The following is a 15,832-nucleotide window of genomic DNA, read 5'->3' as shown; positions in this document are numbered from 1 at the left end:
ACATCCCAGTCCAACGCTCTATCCACTGCGTTACCACCTGGTCAGGCAGGGCTGGAAATTTGAAAAAAAAAAATACAAGAAGTTATTGAACTCAAGTTTTATTCATCATAAAATTCATACAACTCCTCATCTGCGCAAAAAAGCGGGAAATGCAAGTAAAAAAGTCTACAACCACTGTATAAGACACACCCAGTTTTTAGATCTCAAATTTTTTGGAAAAGGGTATGTGTTATACATGGGGAAATACATGGTGTATTACCTAATTTATCTGATAGTATTGTTATGCCTAAACTTGATAATTTTATGTACCATGGAAATTTTGTTGAGAGAATAAATGAAATGTCATAAAGCAAACCTGTAGACATTTGTTTGCGTTTCCTTACCTTTTGGTAAAAGGGAATTTTAAGTGTGAGTGATGATAGGGCAGGCAGTATGTTTGTCGATATGAGCTACAGCTTTCTTTTCTAACACCTCTAAGTACTTTTAATTTTTGTTGGTCAATAGTTTTTATTAAAAATTACTTTTCAAGATTATTTTCAGAAATTGACTAGTTTTTCACTTTCATATTTTTTTTAGTGACCTGAAACACAACAGTATTTAATTAATTATATTCCTTTACAGCTTAGGTATTCTGGTAAATACTCTTGTAAAATTTCATGTCTAGGAGAAGCTTTTCCTGCAGGCTTAAGTGTTACTTATAACTTAGTGTTTAGTCTTAACTTGTTTTGCCTTTCTGTGTTAAAATCTGTATTAGATACCAACTGTTTGGCTTGAATTTAAGTCTAAGAGGATATACATTAAGTGAAAGACCTAGTTAAAACTGACTGATAGCTGTGAAAGTGTTCACTATTATTTGTAAAAACTTTATATATAGTATTATATGACACTTACAAATTGAGCCCTGCCAATTTCTAGTATTATAATGTGTAGGGTAAGACCCAGTTTTGAGTACTTTCATATGATTAAATTTCATTCTATAAATTTATAATGAAGGTGATTAAGAATTATGTTTGCAAGTTCCAAGTTAGTTCACTGCATTCTACTAATTGTCCTATAGATGGCATTGTTATGATTTTTCTGCTCACATTTTTGCCTTCCACAAAGATCCATTATTGTTTCATCTTTAGGATTTTTGATTTGTTAATATGATTGCATAAGTGATTAATCAGACTAGATCAGATAATAAAAAACTCTGACTATAGATGTTAGCTTTGGATAACAGCTATTTTTCTTCTGAACTAATTACTCAAATTTTTAAGCTGTTAAGGTTTACAACTGCAGTTAGCACGAATATTATTGAATTAAATTATTTATTTATAAATTATCTAAATATTTAAATAATGTTTTTTATGTTTCTTGAGGAAACACTATATAAATTACTGTAGTTTCATAGGTTGTCAGCATTATAGAATGAATGAATTAATTAATTAATTTTGTATTTTTCTGAAGTTGGAAACGGGGAGGCAGTCAGACAGACTCCCGCATGCGCCCAACCAGGATCTACCCGGCATGCCCACCAGGGGGCGATGCTCTGCTCATCTGGGGCATTGCTCTGTTGCAACCAGAGCCATTTTAGCGCCTGAGGCACAGGCCACAGAGCCATCCTCAGTGCCTGGGCCAACTTTGTTCCAGTGGGCCCTGGCTGTGGGAGGGGAAGAGAGAGACAGAGAGGAAGGAAAAGGGGAGGGGTGGAAAAGCAGATGGGCGCTTTTCCTGTGTGCCCTGGCCGGGAATTGAACCCGGGACTCCACGCCAGGCCAACGCTCTACCACTGAGCCAACCGGCCAGGGCCTAGAATTTATTTTTTAATTGTATTGAGGCAATAAGTGTAGTGGTTAAGAGTATGGGTTTTAGATTTGATCACTCTGTCCCTTATTACCTGTGTGAATTCAGGCAAATTGCTTAACTCCTTTGAAAAGAGGTTCAGTTTCTACAATAGTCTGCAAGCTGGTTAGAGCAGGACAATATTGTTTTATATAGTTGTATTTACAATGTCTGGTACTTAGCAGGTACTCAGTAAATTTTTTAATTTATTGGAGTAACATTGGTTAATAACATATAAACTTCAGGTATGCAACCTTATACAGCATTTGTATACTCTTTTACTGTGCTCACATCCAAATTAATACATTTTTGATGCTTTGCAAGATTGCTATGAAAATTAAATGGTAACATGAATATAAAGCAGCTAGTAACATGCATAGCAGACATTAGCTGCTGTTATTATTAGCTATAACAGAACACCCCCATTCTAGCTAATAAGTAGATTTTTTTTCTTAGACTTTCATCTCTCATATTCCCTTTCCAGGTTTTCATTCCCAATCCCCACCCCAGATGTTTTCATTTTGCTTCAGTTTTCTATGATATTTCCTGGGCCCTCTGCCAAAGGCCTTTTTCTTTGCGTGCTTACTTCCAATATACCGGTCTCTTTGCTAATGTAATCTTACATATTTTATATTCTTAATATCAGGCTAAGAGACAGTAATTACATTTTTTAAAGAAAACTATTTTACAGTGTTATTAAGCAGTTATTTAAGTTAATAACTATCAGGTAAGAATCTAGTAAAGATTTAAATTTATGTAAACTAGCAAATGCCTAGCATCTAGAAAGTATTCAGTGAGTGATGCTATTTATCAATAGTCCTAATATAAATTATTTTAAAATACACTCATTTCTGTTATGTCATGGTGCACCTCAAAGCTATTAATAATCTTTATCAATGTCTCCTACATTGATTTTATAAACATTATTTCATTCTTTAAAATAACTGTGGGTTGGGTACTATTATCCTCATTTTATGTCTGAGGGAACCTTTAAAGAGGCTAAATAACCCACAGTCATTAACTAATAAGTTGTGGAATTAAAACCTCTGTTCTTGCCAGTATTCCATGTTGCTTGAAGGTTATTCTGCTTGAGGCTAAGCTAAGGGAAAGTACATAAGTTTTGTATCCTGTTATCTGTCCATTTCCCTGTGTTCCAGTCAAATTCCCTGCTTTTTTTTCTTCTGTTCAAACAGAACAGGAACACAGTGTTCCACACTCTATCTCTAAATTTGTTTTAATCTCCTGCTTTGCTCATTTTGCTAGGTATCATTTATGAATATTTTCTTCTCATTCTCATACCCATTTCTAAATCCAGTTCATTGATAACTCAGTTACTTAGTAGCTTCATCATCCCCTTAGCCTAACCTTCCTGACTGAAAATTAAGATCTCACCTGACTTAATTCCTTTGGCTCATTCCACAATAACCTTACCACTTTTGAACACTTGATAAATGCATCTTTGCTGACTTTTTAGTTCTAAGTTTTGCAGATGAGAATTGATTCTTTTAATTAAAATTTTTGGATTTTATGTTGATTTTTAGTAACTACACTTTTTCATGAAGATTTCAATTTTGTCAATGAAAAATATCCACTTTTATGATCATCTACTATATCCCTTAAGATTAACATAAACTAGGCCCTGGTGGGGTGGTTCAGTGGATAGAACCTTGTCCTGCCTTGCTGAGGTTTTGGGTTTGATCCCAGATCAGGGCACATATGAGAAACAACCAATAAGTGTACAACCAAGTAGAACAACGAGTTGATGCTTTTCTCTGTCTTTCACTCCCGTCCCCCCAGTCCTCTCTCCCTTCCTTTCTCTCTCAAATCAATGGAAAAAAAATAAACAAGATTTACCTAGACTACAGCTGAGTTTCCCTAAAATGCTTCTGTCAGTTTATGCCTTTCTTACGGTAGCATTGTACCTACCTGAGAATTATAGTAGGTGCTCAATACTAGTTAAGTGAATGTGACAATAATTACAGCATTTTATGTTAGTTATTCCTTAGAGAAAATTAATTTGGTTGCCTTATAACTGTTTATTGTTTTATTGCTGTAAGTCTTAATATGTTATGCTTTTCTAATAATACTAGTAATTATTTTAAAGCTGCATTTTTTTTTATTATTAAATGAGAGGGTTAGAGGCAGGGAGGCAAATTCTCCCATGCACCCTGACTGAGATCCACCTGGCAAGCTCAGTAGAGGGTGATGCTCTGCCCATCTGGGGCCACTGCTCTGTTCCTCAGCAACTGAGCTATTTTAGCATCTGAGGCAAGGCCATGCGGCCATCCTCTCAGCACCCAGGGCTATCTTGCTCAAACCATTTGAGCCATGACTGCAGGAGGGGAAGAGAGAGAGAGAGAGGATGGGGGATGGAGAAGCAGATGGTCACTTCTCCTGTGTGCCCTAATTGGAAATTGAACCCAGGACTTCCACACACCAGGCTGATGCTCTATTCTGAGCCAACTGGATAGGGCCTTAAAGCTATCCTTACTGAATTTCTGTCCACCACTGATGGCCCATACTGTGCAAGGTGTTTTGTGTACATTGTCTCTAAAACTCAAGGTTGTAGGAACTATCTCCATTTTTCACATAAAGAACAGGACCTCAAAAGATCAAGAATAATTGACTTGCCCTGGCCGGTTGGCTCAGCGGTAGAGCGTCGGCCTGGTGTGCGGGGGACCCGGGTTCGATTCCCGGCCAGGGCACATAGGAGAAGCACCCATTTGCTTCTCCACCCCCCCCCCTTCCTCTCTGTCTCTCTCTTCCCCTCCCGCAGCTGAGGCTCCATTGGAGCAAAGATGGCCCGAGCGCTGGGGATGGCTCCTTGGCCTCTGCCCCAGGCGCTAGAGTGGCTCTGGTCGCGGCAGTGCGATGCCCCGGAGGGGCAGAGCATCGCCCCCTGGTGGGCAGAGCATCGCCCCTGGTGGGCGTGCCGGGTGGATCCTGGTCGGGCACATGCGGGAATCTGTCTGACTGTCTCTCCCCGTTTCCAGCTTCAGAAAAATACAAAAAAAAAAAAAAGAATAATTGACTTGCATAATAAGTATATGTGTATTATGTTTGTATTCTTTGCTCTCTATTCCCTCACATTCACCAATGTGGTGTCATTTTCATATTTGGTTGTTTATTTAGTCTTTTAAAGACTTATAGAGCTGTTGTAGGTTTATGATAAAATTGAGATGAAGATACAAATGTTTGTTATATACTCCCAACCCCAAGGAATGTATAGCCTCTCCTATTATCAACATCACTTACCAGAATGGTGCCTTTTTTTTTTTTTTTTTTATACCAGGGATGAACTTGTATTGACACGTCATAATCACTCAAAGCACATAATTTACCTTCGGGTTTACTCTTGGTCTTGTACATTATGTTGATTTAGATAAAGGTGTGATGACCTGTATACATTATTATAATATCATACAGAGTATTTTCTCTGCCCTAAACAATTTCTGTGCTCTGCCTATTCATTTCTCTCCCTTCTCTGCACTGCTGGCAACCACTGATCTTTCCCTTATCTTGCCATTTCCAGAATGTTTTATATTTGGAATCATACTACGTATAATACAGCCTTTTCAGATTGGCTCTTTCACTTAGCAATGTGGGTTTAGGATTTCTCCATGTCTTTTTATGGCTTGATAGCTCATTTCTTTTTATTCTTTCACCTGTGGAAGAACATCTTGGTTGCTTCCAAGTTTTGGCTATTATGAATAAAACTATTGTAAACATCCATGTTCAGGTTTTTGTGTAGACATGGTTTTCAACTCCTTTGGGTAAATACCAGGGAGTATGATTGCTGACTTCTCAAGCTATTTCAAAAAATTCAAGAGGAGAAAGACTTCCAAGCTCCTTTTATGAGGCAAGCACAATTCTGATTCCAAAACCAGGCAAAGACAACACAAAGAAAGAAAACTATAGGCCAATATCCTTGATGAATTTATATGCTAAAATCCTCAACAAAATATTAGCAAACCGGATCCAGCAATACATGAAAAAATCATACACCATGATCAAGTGGGATTTATTCTGGGGAGGCAAGGCTAGTACAATATTCGCACATCAATCAGTGTGATTCAACACATAGACAAAAGGAAGGAGAAAAACCACATGATAATTTCAATAGATGCAGAAGAAGCATTTGATAAAATCCAGCATCCATGTATGATAAAAACTCTCAGCAAAGTGGGATTACAGGGAACATACCTCAACATAATAAAGGCCATCTATGACAGACCCACAGCCAATATCATACTCAATGGACAAAAGTTAAAAGCAATTTCCTTAAGATCAGGAACAAGGCAGGGGTGCCCCCTTTTACCACTCTTATTCAACATAGTTCTGGAAGTCCTAGCCACAGCAATCAGACAAGAAGAAGAAATGAAAGGCATCCAAATTGGAAAAGAAGAAGTAAAGCTATCATTATTTGCTGATGATATGATACTATACATTGAAAACTCTAGAGTCGCAGTCAAAAAACTACTGGACCTGATAAAAGAATTCAGCAAGGTGGCAGGATATAAAATTAATACTCAGAAATCAGAGGCATTTTTATACACTAACAATGATCTGTCTGAAAGAGAAATTAAGAAAACAATCCCCTTCACAATAGCAACAAAAAAGATAAAGCACCTACGAGTCAATTTAACCAAGGAGGTAAAGGACTTGTACTCGGAAAATTATAAAACATTGATAGAAGAAATCAAGGAAGATACAAACAAGTGGAAGCATATACCATGTTCATGGTTAGGAAGAATAAACATCATTAAAATGTCCATATTACCCAAAGCAGTTTATAAATTCAATGCAATTCCTATTAAAATACCAATGATATATTTCAAAGATATAGAAGAAATATTTCAAAAATTAATACGAAACCAAAAGAGAACATGAATAGCCTCAGCAATCTTGAAAAAGAAGAATAAAGTGGGTGGTATCACACTTTCTGATACCAAGTTATACTACAAGGCCATTGTACTCAAAACAGCTTGGTACTGGCATAAGAACAGGCATATAGATCAATGGAACAGAACAGAGAACCTAGAAATAAACCCACAGCTTTATGGACAATTGATATTTGACAAAGGAGGTAAGAGCATATAATGGAGTAAAATAAAGACAGTCTCTTTAACAAATGGTGTTGGGAAAATTGGACAGCTACCTGCAAAAAAATGAAACTAGACCACCAACTTACGTCATTCACAAAAATAAACTCAAAATGGATAAAAGACTTAAATGTAAGTCATGAAACCATAAGCATCCTAGAAGAAAACATAGGCAATAAGCTCCTCCAACATCACTTGCAGCAATATATTTGCCAATTTATCTCCATGGGCAAGGGAAATAAAAGAATGGGACTATATCAAACTAAAAAGCTTTGCGCAGCTAAAGACAATATGAACAAAATAAAAAGACCACCCACACAATGGAAGAACATATTCGCCAACACTTCCAATAAGGAATTAATAACCAAAATTTATAAAGAAATTGTAAAACTCAACACCAGGAAGATAAACAATTCAATCGAAAATTGGGCAAAAGAAATGAATAGACACTTCTCCAAGAAGGACATACAGATGGCCAATGGGCAGATGAAATAAAGATCAACATCACTAATTATTAGAGAAATGCAAATTAAAACCACATTGAGATATCACCTCACACGCCAGAATGGTGCTCATTAACAAAACAACACATCATAAGTGCTAGCAAGGATTTGGAGAAAAGGGAACCCTCCTGCACTGCTGGTGAAATGCCACTGTGGAAAACAGCATGGAGATTCCTCAAAAAATTAAAAATGGAACTGCCTTTTGACCCAGCATTCCCACCTCTAGGAATAGAATATATCCTCAGAACACCACATCAATGATTCAAAAGAAGAAATGCGCTCCCATGTTTATGGCAGCGTTGTTTACAATATCCAAGATCTGGAAACAGCCCAAGTGTTCGTCAGTGGACAAGTGGATTAAAAAGCAATGGTACATGTACACAGTGGAATACTATAGGGCCATGAAAAAGAAGGAGATCTTACCTTTTGCGACAACGTGGATGGACTTGGAAACTATTATGTTAAGTGAAGTAAGCCAGGCAGAGAAAGAAAAATATCATATGACCTCACCCATTTGAGGAATCCAATGAACAATATGAACTGAGGAACAGAATAGAGACAGAGGTGGGATCATTGGGTCCAGAGGGAAAGGGGATGATAGGAAGGGATCAGAAAATGGAAAGAAATAGGTGAAATTATACACACATAACACAACATTATAGAGAGCAGAAAAGCTAATCCTGGAGGGAAAAGGGGAGGGCGTTGCAGGGAATGGGGAAAGGAAGTTGTTGTGGGGAATACAGGAAAAGGGGATGCTTTCAGGGGTCCCTAGAATCTGTGTAAACACAATAAATTAAAGTTTTTTTAAAAAGTGTATTTAGTTTCATAAGAAATCACTAAACTGTGTTCTAAAGTTTCTGTACCGTTTTGCATTCCCACCAGCAGTGAAGAAGAGTTTGTTGCTTCACATCCTCACCAACATTTGGTGTTTCCTGTGTTCTGGATTTTGGCCATTTTAATGTATCAGGTAAATTTTAAAAACAAATTGGTTAGATAGCATTATGACAGTAGATTCTGAGTTTTTTTTTATTCACTATCTTTTCTATTTTACTTGTATATCACTCCCTTTCTTTCTACCAGGGCAGTACTGCTACTTCCTCTTAATCATATATAAATCGTTTTCTGGATGGAAGTCATATCTTTATGCTTCAGTTCATTAAATATTTTAAGTATTTGATGAGAAATTAACTGTTTGTTGTAATTTTAAACTGTTCAGAGTACAAGATTATCACAAAATGAGATTATGATTTTTTTTGCTGCTTATAAAAACCTTAAGATAGTTTATTACATATTGAAACTTGCTATCATAATCATAGAAAAGATAAGGGTTAAAGTAGTTATATGTTGTCATTTAAGTCTTAAGAAATAAAATGGGACACAGTATTAGAATAATAGATAAAATTAGTTTCTAGAGGAGAAGGAAAATACAGGTAGTAGTATTAAATTTGAAATGAAAACTTCTTTGTTGGCAGTTTAATACAAATGTGCTGAATGTTCCAGTTATTTGTTGCTGTGTGACAAACTACCTCAGAACTTAGTGTGACTTAAACTAACAACCACTTTTGTATGTCCTCCAATTTTGTGAGTAAGGAATTTCAGGTAGGGCTCAGTTTTGTTCATGGAATGTTGGTGGAGATTACATGGAGGTATTTTACTTTCTTTGTATGGTGAAAGGTGGCTTCACCCAATGAGTGCCACCTTAGTGGAGAAGTCTGGGCTCAGCTGGGACATCAACCAGAGCCCAAAATCACCACCATGGCTGTTTCATGGAACAGGGACATTTGACATGGTGGATCAGGGCTCCCAGAGAGTATAATATAATATATGTTGATTGAAACCTGAAAAGTTTCTTATGACTTAGTTTTTGGGAATCCCAGGTCATTTCTTCAAATTCTTATTTGTCATGAAAGTCACTGAGATCAGCCGAGATTCAAAGGGAGGGAAATTAGACTACACTTCAGTGTGAGGACAAGGAAAGAATTTGTGGTCGGTTTTAATCTGCCACAGTTTATCACAGCAATTATCTTAGATTGTGTAAATTCAAGTGAAAAATGAATTGGTGGTAGTGAGGGCAAATAGTTTTATATATTTTCTATTCTGAACAGATTTAAACAATTATTGTTAGAATCAGAGCAGCTGTAATTGAAGTTGATCTTTTCCTGGAACTCATTTATTGGTTTGATTTAAAAGGAGTTGGTTTTATTAATATTAGAATTATAAACCTTTTACCTCTAAATATATAAATTCTTTCTATAATATTTGTTTTATGATTGACAATATAAAACCATGTGCTTTCATCTCAGGTCTTGAGTTCAAGAGTTGATGTGTGAGATCTGAGGAAAGATAAAGAATTTCTGCTTCATTTCTTAGCTTCTGAGCCAACATTGTATCTTTTCTCATTAATTGTATAACATAGCTTATGTTTCCTAAAATAAGGTATAGGGTAGCATTTTACTGAGGGGAGTAAAGAATATCAATGCAAGTTTCTGATTAAGAAATATAATTCAGGCCCTGGCCAGTTGGCTCAGCGGTAGAGCGTCGGCCTGGCGTGCGGGGGACCCGGGTTCGATTCCCGGCCAGGGTACATAGGAGAAGCGCCCATTTGCTTCTCCACCCCCACCCCCTCCTTCCTCTCTGTCTCTCTCTTCCCCTCCCGCAGCCAAGGCTCCATTGGAGCAAAGATGGCCCGGGCGCTGGGGATGGCTCCTTGGCCTCTGCCCCAGGCGCTAGAGTGGCTCTGGTCGAGGCAGAGCGACGCCCGGGAGGGGCAGAGCATCGCCCCCTGGTGGGCAGAGCATCGCCCCTGGTGGGCATGCCGGGTGGATCCCGGTCGGGCGCATGCAGGAGTCTGTCTGACTGTCTCTTCCCGTTTCCAGCTTCAGAAAAAGAAAAAAACAAAACCAAAAAAAAAAAAAAAAAAGAAATATAATTCATATTCAAAACTTGAACACCATTTTAAGGATTTTGGCTTTTATTCTGAATGATAGGAAGTTATTGAAGGATTTTGATCTGAGGAGTGGCGTGATTGGATCTATATTTTACAGAATCTATTACTGCTTTGTTAAATTGCTTGGAAATAGCAAGAGAAAAAAAAAAACAATTAAGAAGCCATGAGGGAGGAAAGTGGCTTGGTAATGGTTGAATTTAGGCTATGTTTTGAACATAGAGGCTCATGATCCGAGAATGGGGTAAGAAAGAAGTCAAGGATAATACCAGGATTTTTGGCCAAAGCAACTGGAAGGATAAGTTGTCCTTAATCAAAATAGGGAATGTTGCTGAAATCTCTGGTGTGAAGAACAGCAATGTGAGGAACTCGTGAAAATATTCAAGTCAGCCTGACTGGTGGTGGCTCAGTGGGTAGAGTGTCAACTTGGGATGCCGAGGTCCCAAGTTTGAAATCCCAAGGTTGCTTGCTTGAGCAAGAGGTCATTGGCTCAGCAGGAGCTCCCAGTCAAGGCACCTGTGAGAAGCAGTCAGTGAATAGCTAAAGTGCTGCAACCACTAGTTGATGCTTCTCATCTCTCTCCCCTCCTGTTTCTCTTTCTCTTATTCAAAACAAAACAAAAAAGTATTCAAGTTTGAGGTTGCTGTTAGATATCCAAATGTTGGATATACCAATCTGGAGTTCAGCAGAGAGATCTTGAAATTATTAGCATATATGATGCTTAAAATTTGAGACAAATTACCAAGGGAGAGTATAGGAATAAAGTAGTTGAGGAAATGAAAATAATGAGTTGGACTAAGAATGTGAAAGAAAGTAAAAAAAAAAAAAAAAAAGGAATGGCAGTATTAATGCCAGATAGGGTAGAATTAAAAGTGAAACTGAAGATAAACTACTCAATTATGAGGTCAAGAGAGACCATTGGGTAAGTGGGTAAATAAAAGGAAAGTCTGTCAAGAAAATACAACAGGCAAACTTTTTTGAATTCAACAAATAGCTAAACATAAAAAAACAAAAAAAATGAAATGTAAAGACACTTTGACAAAACACAATCATATATGCATATATATGTGCATATGTAGAGATTTAATATATCTCTTTAGTACTAAACAGATCTGGGGAGATTAAAGAGACTGAATAATTAACAATTTCAATAAAGAGATATACAGAAGTTCAAATAAAGAATATACTTTTTTAAAAGTGAAACTCTCCCATTTGGTCTCAGGACAAAATTCAAATTTTGCTCTTTGACAACTTCATTTTTTTATGTGATAGTAGGAAATGACCCTTTATTCCTTGCTTCATCAAATATTTATTGATGCCAATCACATGTCATGCTTGATTAGAATATAGTAATATACAAAATATGCCCTTTTTCTTCCCTTTTAGAACAGGGAGAGAATTAGTTATAAAACAACTAGTAACAGGAATTGTTCATTATAGTTTTGACAATTGCTTTTGGGAAGAGAACATTGTATTTGAGGATATGTTGAACAGAGGGCAAAATCTAGTCTAGGAAAGATTGTGGAATGCTTTCACTGAGGCAATGAGCAGAGTAGGAACTAGATAGTATATGAAATTGGGGAATGGGTGGTTGACATGTGAGGAAGTGGATAGCTTTTCAGGTTGAACACAAGAAGACTTGCCGATGTGGTTGCATCCTATTGAAAGATTGAAAGGGTTGCATTGATAGGAGCCAGAGGAAGGAGGCAAAAAGCAGATAAGTCAAAGCAATGTGCAAATTCCTTGAACCAAACTAAATAATCTGTCCTTATCAATTGAAGAAGGCAAAGTCTTTTTGGAGGTCACAAACTGATGCCCTACAGGCCAAATACCTCTTGAAATTTGTTTTCCTTGGCCCATACACTGTTTGGTTTGGTTTTGTCTTTTTAAAAGAAGGAAATAAAAGTAGCCAAGATTTAATACAGAAATCCATCTTAAAAATTAAAAAGAAAAAAGTGGGGGAGGGGCAGATAGCTATCTTCTCTTAAATACAAAGATCTAGCCATATGATCTGAATTCCCAAGTGGCTACAAGCCAGTGGAGTTGCTGTTTTGGGCATTCAGTCACCAGATTGCCATTTCCTTCTCTTGTTTTATATATTCATCTTTGCTTTTACTTATTTAAAATGATTTTGTGACCAGTGTGGGCATTTGCATATGCAACCCCTACTCTAATAGTACATCTATGTGCCTCAAATATTAATAGCTGTAAACATTGATAACATAAGGAAAAGAGCTTTTCTTGATCAGATAATCTTATTTTGATAGAAATTAGAAAAATATTTTTGAAAAGTCAGTTTGGTTGTGCATATATACATATACACACACACATACATGTAGTAAAGTGCTTATTAACAGGCCAACACTTAAGCATAATGTTTATTATTCCGTATGTAAAACAGTCTGGTAGTATAATAGGCACTGGAAATATAAAGATAAATGATAATGTCCATGCCATCAAGTAGTTCATAATTTAACATGAAACTCAGATTTCATAAATAAGTACAATAGGGTACAAATGCAGAAATAGAAGTATGCATTAATATGGAAGTAGCATGAGATTACACATATTAGAGTTTTAGAAGAATAACTCGAAGATTTGAAGATAGAGTAGATAGAGCAGGATGATCACTTTGGCACTACTGTATTGGAGTTACCTATGAAGATCTCTTTTGAGATGGCTGATAACTAATTGCTTATATAATATTAACCCAAATAAAAATTATCAGGCATAGATTAAAACTACTTTGTTAATAAAGCTATTTTCTATTTTCTGTAGAAATAATTATAGTACAAACAGAAGTAACATAATTGGAATCAAGTGGTTAGAGGCATCTAAAAATCAGTGATTTTTGACTTTTAGAACTTATTCAGCAATGTCTTTCGTTCTCTCCATTCTTTTACTTTCCGCCTTTCTTCCCTCCCTTCTTCCTTCCTTCCTCTTTCTTTTCCCTCTCTATTTTCCCTTCCTTTCCTCCTTTTTTTCACTTCCTTTCTTCCTTTTTTACTATAATTGTCTTGATTTTGCTATGTCTACACATTTTATAGTCAAATTTTGTGTGAAATTAGCACCAAATATTACAGTCACTGTCGCTGAGACCTTTGCAGTTCCCAGTCTTTCTTTGAATGCCGGTTCTGACCAACTTCATTTCTTTCCAACATTGCTTTTGTCTGTTTCATGTCTTGAAAATAGTACTGGGATTCATTCAAGAAGATAACTCTCTTAAGCAATAAAAATATGCTTTCTTTATCTTCTTTTTGTGAAGTTATTTTTAAAAATTGACTCCTGTGACTTTATAATACACTTTTGTGAAAGATATTTTAGAACATCCATTCTCAGTCGGGGTGATACTACCCCTAAAAAGGTTACAGTTGGTTGGGAAGAGAAACACTGGTTTATAATGAAGTGACTATGCATCAATTTGTAGAGAACAAGTTTGATTAGGCAAAGGAAAGATTCTAACATCTGGAAGTAATTGGACAGCAAAAGCTGAATTTGCGAAGCAGGATTTTACTATATATTGAATTGCACTTCATGTTGGTAAAAGGCAGTTCAAAGCCAGCAACATTTAAGCATTTTAAGCTAGATAGAAGTATTTTACAGCAAACTTGTAATGAAGCATATTGTAGAGTCATTGAATTCTAATGAAGCATATACTGCAATCTGACTGCTACCTTCCTGGTTTCATTCAACACTGATCAACAATTGTCTCAATGATTTTTATTAAGCTCAAACAAAAATTTCATATTTTCTGTGAGGTTCAGAGATTACTTGCTGCTTTTATTAAAAAGCCAATATTAGTATTATGAAAACATTTCCTTTTTTCTTACATAAGTTTTTATCTTTCCTATGTAAACACTATAAACCTTTTGACAGAAAACAGAAACATAGTTTTCAATTCTTTGTGTAGTTTCTTCATAGTTATTTAAAAACCCTGATTTTAACTGAGAATGTCCAGCTTTATTGATGGACTGTTACAGGTTTTAAGTGGATATGTTTTCCATTTCAAGAGTCTAGAAATAGAAGAGAGGAAGAATAGAAAAAGAAATTTAGTAGAGAAATTGATGATGTTAGGAATTAAAGCTCTTAAGTGTTAAGAACAGAATAAAATTTCAAAGAAGAGGAATGGTCTTCACGTCTGGAGTACTATCTAGAACAGTGGTTTCCAGATTGGTCTATGTGTACTGGAAAGATGCGGTAAGGTGGCACTGGGAGAGGGCAAGATAATTTAGCTCATTGGGCAAAGAAAATTAGAACTTCTAGATATATATTCTTTTTAATCTATCTTTTTTAAGTGTCTATTTTGTGACTTTTCTAATAAAGATAATTTTTATGTGTTGGAGATGAAAGCACAACAGTATTTATTGAAATAATTGTTTCGGAAATCATTTCTTTAAAGTGTGAAAAATAGGCATGGGCTATGAAATCAAATAAATTTAGTTTTTAAATTTCTGGTATTTACATGATTTCTAGGGCAAGTTGATTATTTTGAACTTCAATTTCTCCAATTATTAAATAAGGTAATTCTTTTCATGAGGATGTTTTGAGTACTAAATGAGATAATAAATGTGTAAAAAGGCTCCCTAAAGTTCTCTTTTAATAGAATATAAAATGCCAGCATTGAGAGAATATAAAATGCCAGCTTCGGGGCTACAAGAGATATGTTAATAGGATAAAAAATTAATCATCTGCTTTGTTGTTGCCTGGGTATTTCCTCTGATTGTTTTTTATAATCTTGTACCATTTTTTTCTTTCAATCAAGCTATCATGTAGAACAGTGGTAGTCAACCTGGTTCCTACCACCCACTAGTGGGCGTTCCAGCTTTCATGGTGGGCGGTAGCGGAGCAACCAAAGTATAAATAAAAAGATAGATTTAACTATAGTAAGTTGTTTTATAAAGATTTATTCTGCCAAACTTAGCGAAAATCCAACATAAAGTACTTGGTAAGTAATTATTATTATATGCTTTAACTTGCTGTAACTCTGCTTTATAAATTTTATAAAGTAAAGTTACTTCCCTACTTTATAAGTCACCATTACTGTGGAGCTGGTGGGTGGTTAGAAAATTTTACTACTAACAGATACAAAAGTGGGCGGTAGGTATAAAAAGGTTGACTACCCCTGATGTAGAAGAAGAGCAGGAAAGTCAGGAAACAGGAAGTTTTGCAATTAACTTTCAAAGTGTGCTCTTGAACAAATCATTTTATCTGTTTGCTTGTTCTCATGTAAAACAAAGGGATTGGACTAGATTATTTATAAGATGCCTTCCTACTCTTATGTATCAATGATTCTATTCCAAACAAGATACACGGAGTCCTCTAGTTACGATAGTCTCGATGCTCAGTCCCATAAAATCTTTAAAAAATTGAGATATGAATGTTTCCGCTTACACTGTTTGCATCATACTTTTTTACACTCATTTTTTGTCATTTTTTTTTCTGTTACTCCAGTACAGCAC

The 15,832-nt window shown here is 36.0% G+C and overlaps 1 protein-coding gene across 4 annotated transcripts in view; it reads left to right on the top strand.

The window, feature by feature from the left end:
* NIPBL (NIPBL cohesin loading factor) overlaps positions 1 to 15,832 on the top strand; it is a 213,541-nt gene that overhangs the window by 47,097 nt on the left and 150,612 nt on the right. The window contains exon 1 of one of the 4 annotated variants that reach the window (XM_066378937.1): positions 8,349 to 8,396. The exons of the other annotated variants lie outside the window; for them this stretch is intronic. The gene's annotated coding sequence lies outside the window, so the exon portion shown is untranslated. Of the gene's footprint in view, positions 1 to 8,348; positions 8,397 to 15,832 lie in introns of those variants that run through there. 4 annotated transcript variants of the gene reach the window in all.

Source organism: Saccopteryx leptura, chromosome 1 (assembly GCF_036850995.1).
Source record: "Saccopteryx leptura isolate mSacLep1 chromosome 1, mSacLep1_pri_phased_curated, whole genome shotgun sequence".
Lineage (NCBI taxonomy): Eukaryota > Metazoa > Chordata > Mammalia > Chiroptera > Emballonuridae > Saccopteryx > Saccopteryx leptura.
The sequence above is the reverse complement of the archived record's forward strand: the minus strand, read 5'-3'. Positions and strand labels throughout refer to the sequence as shown.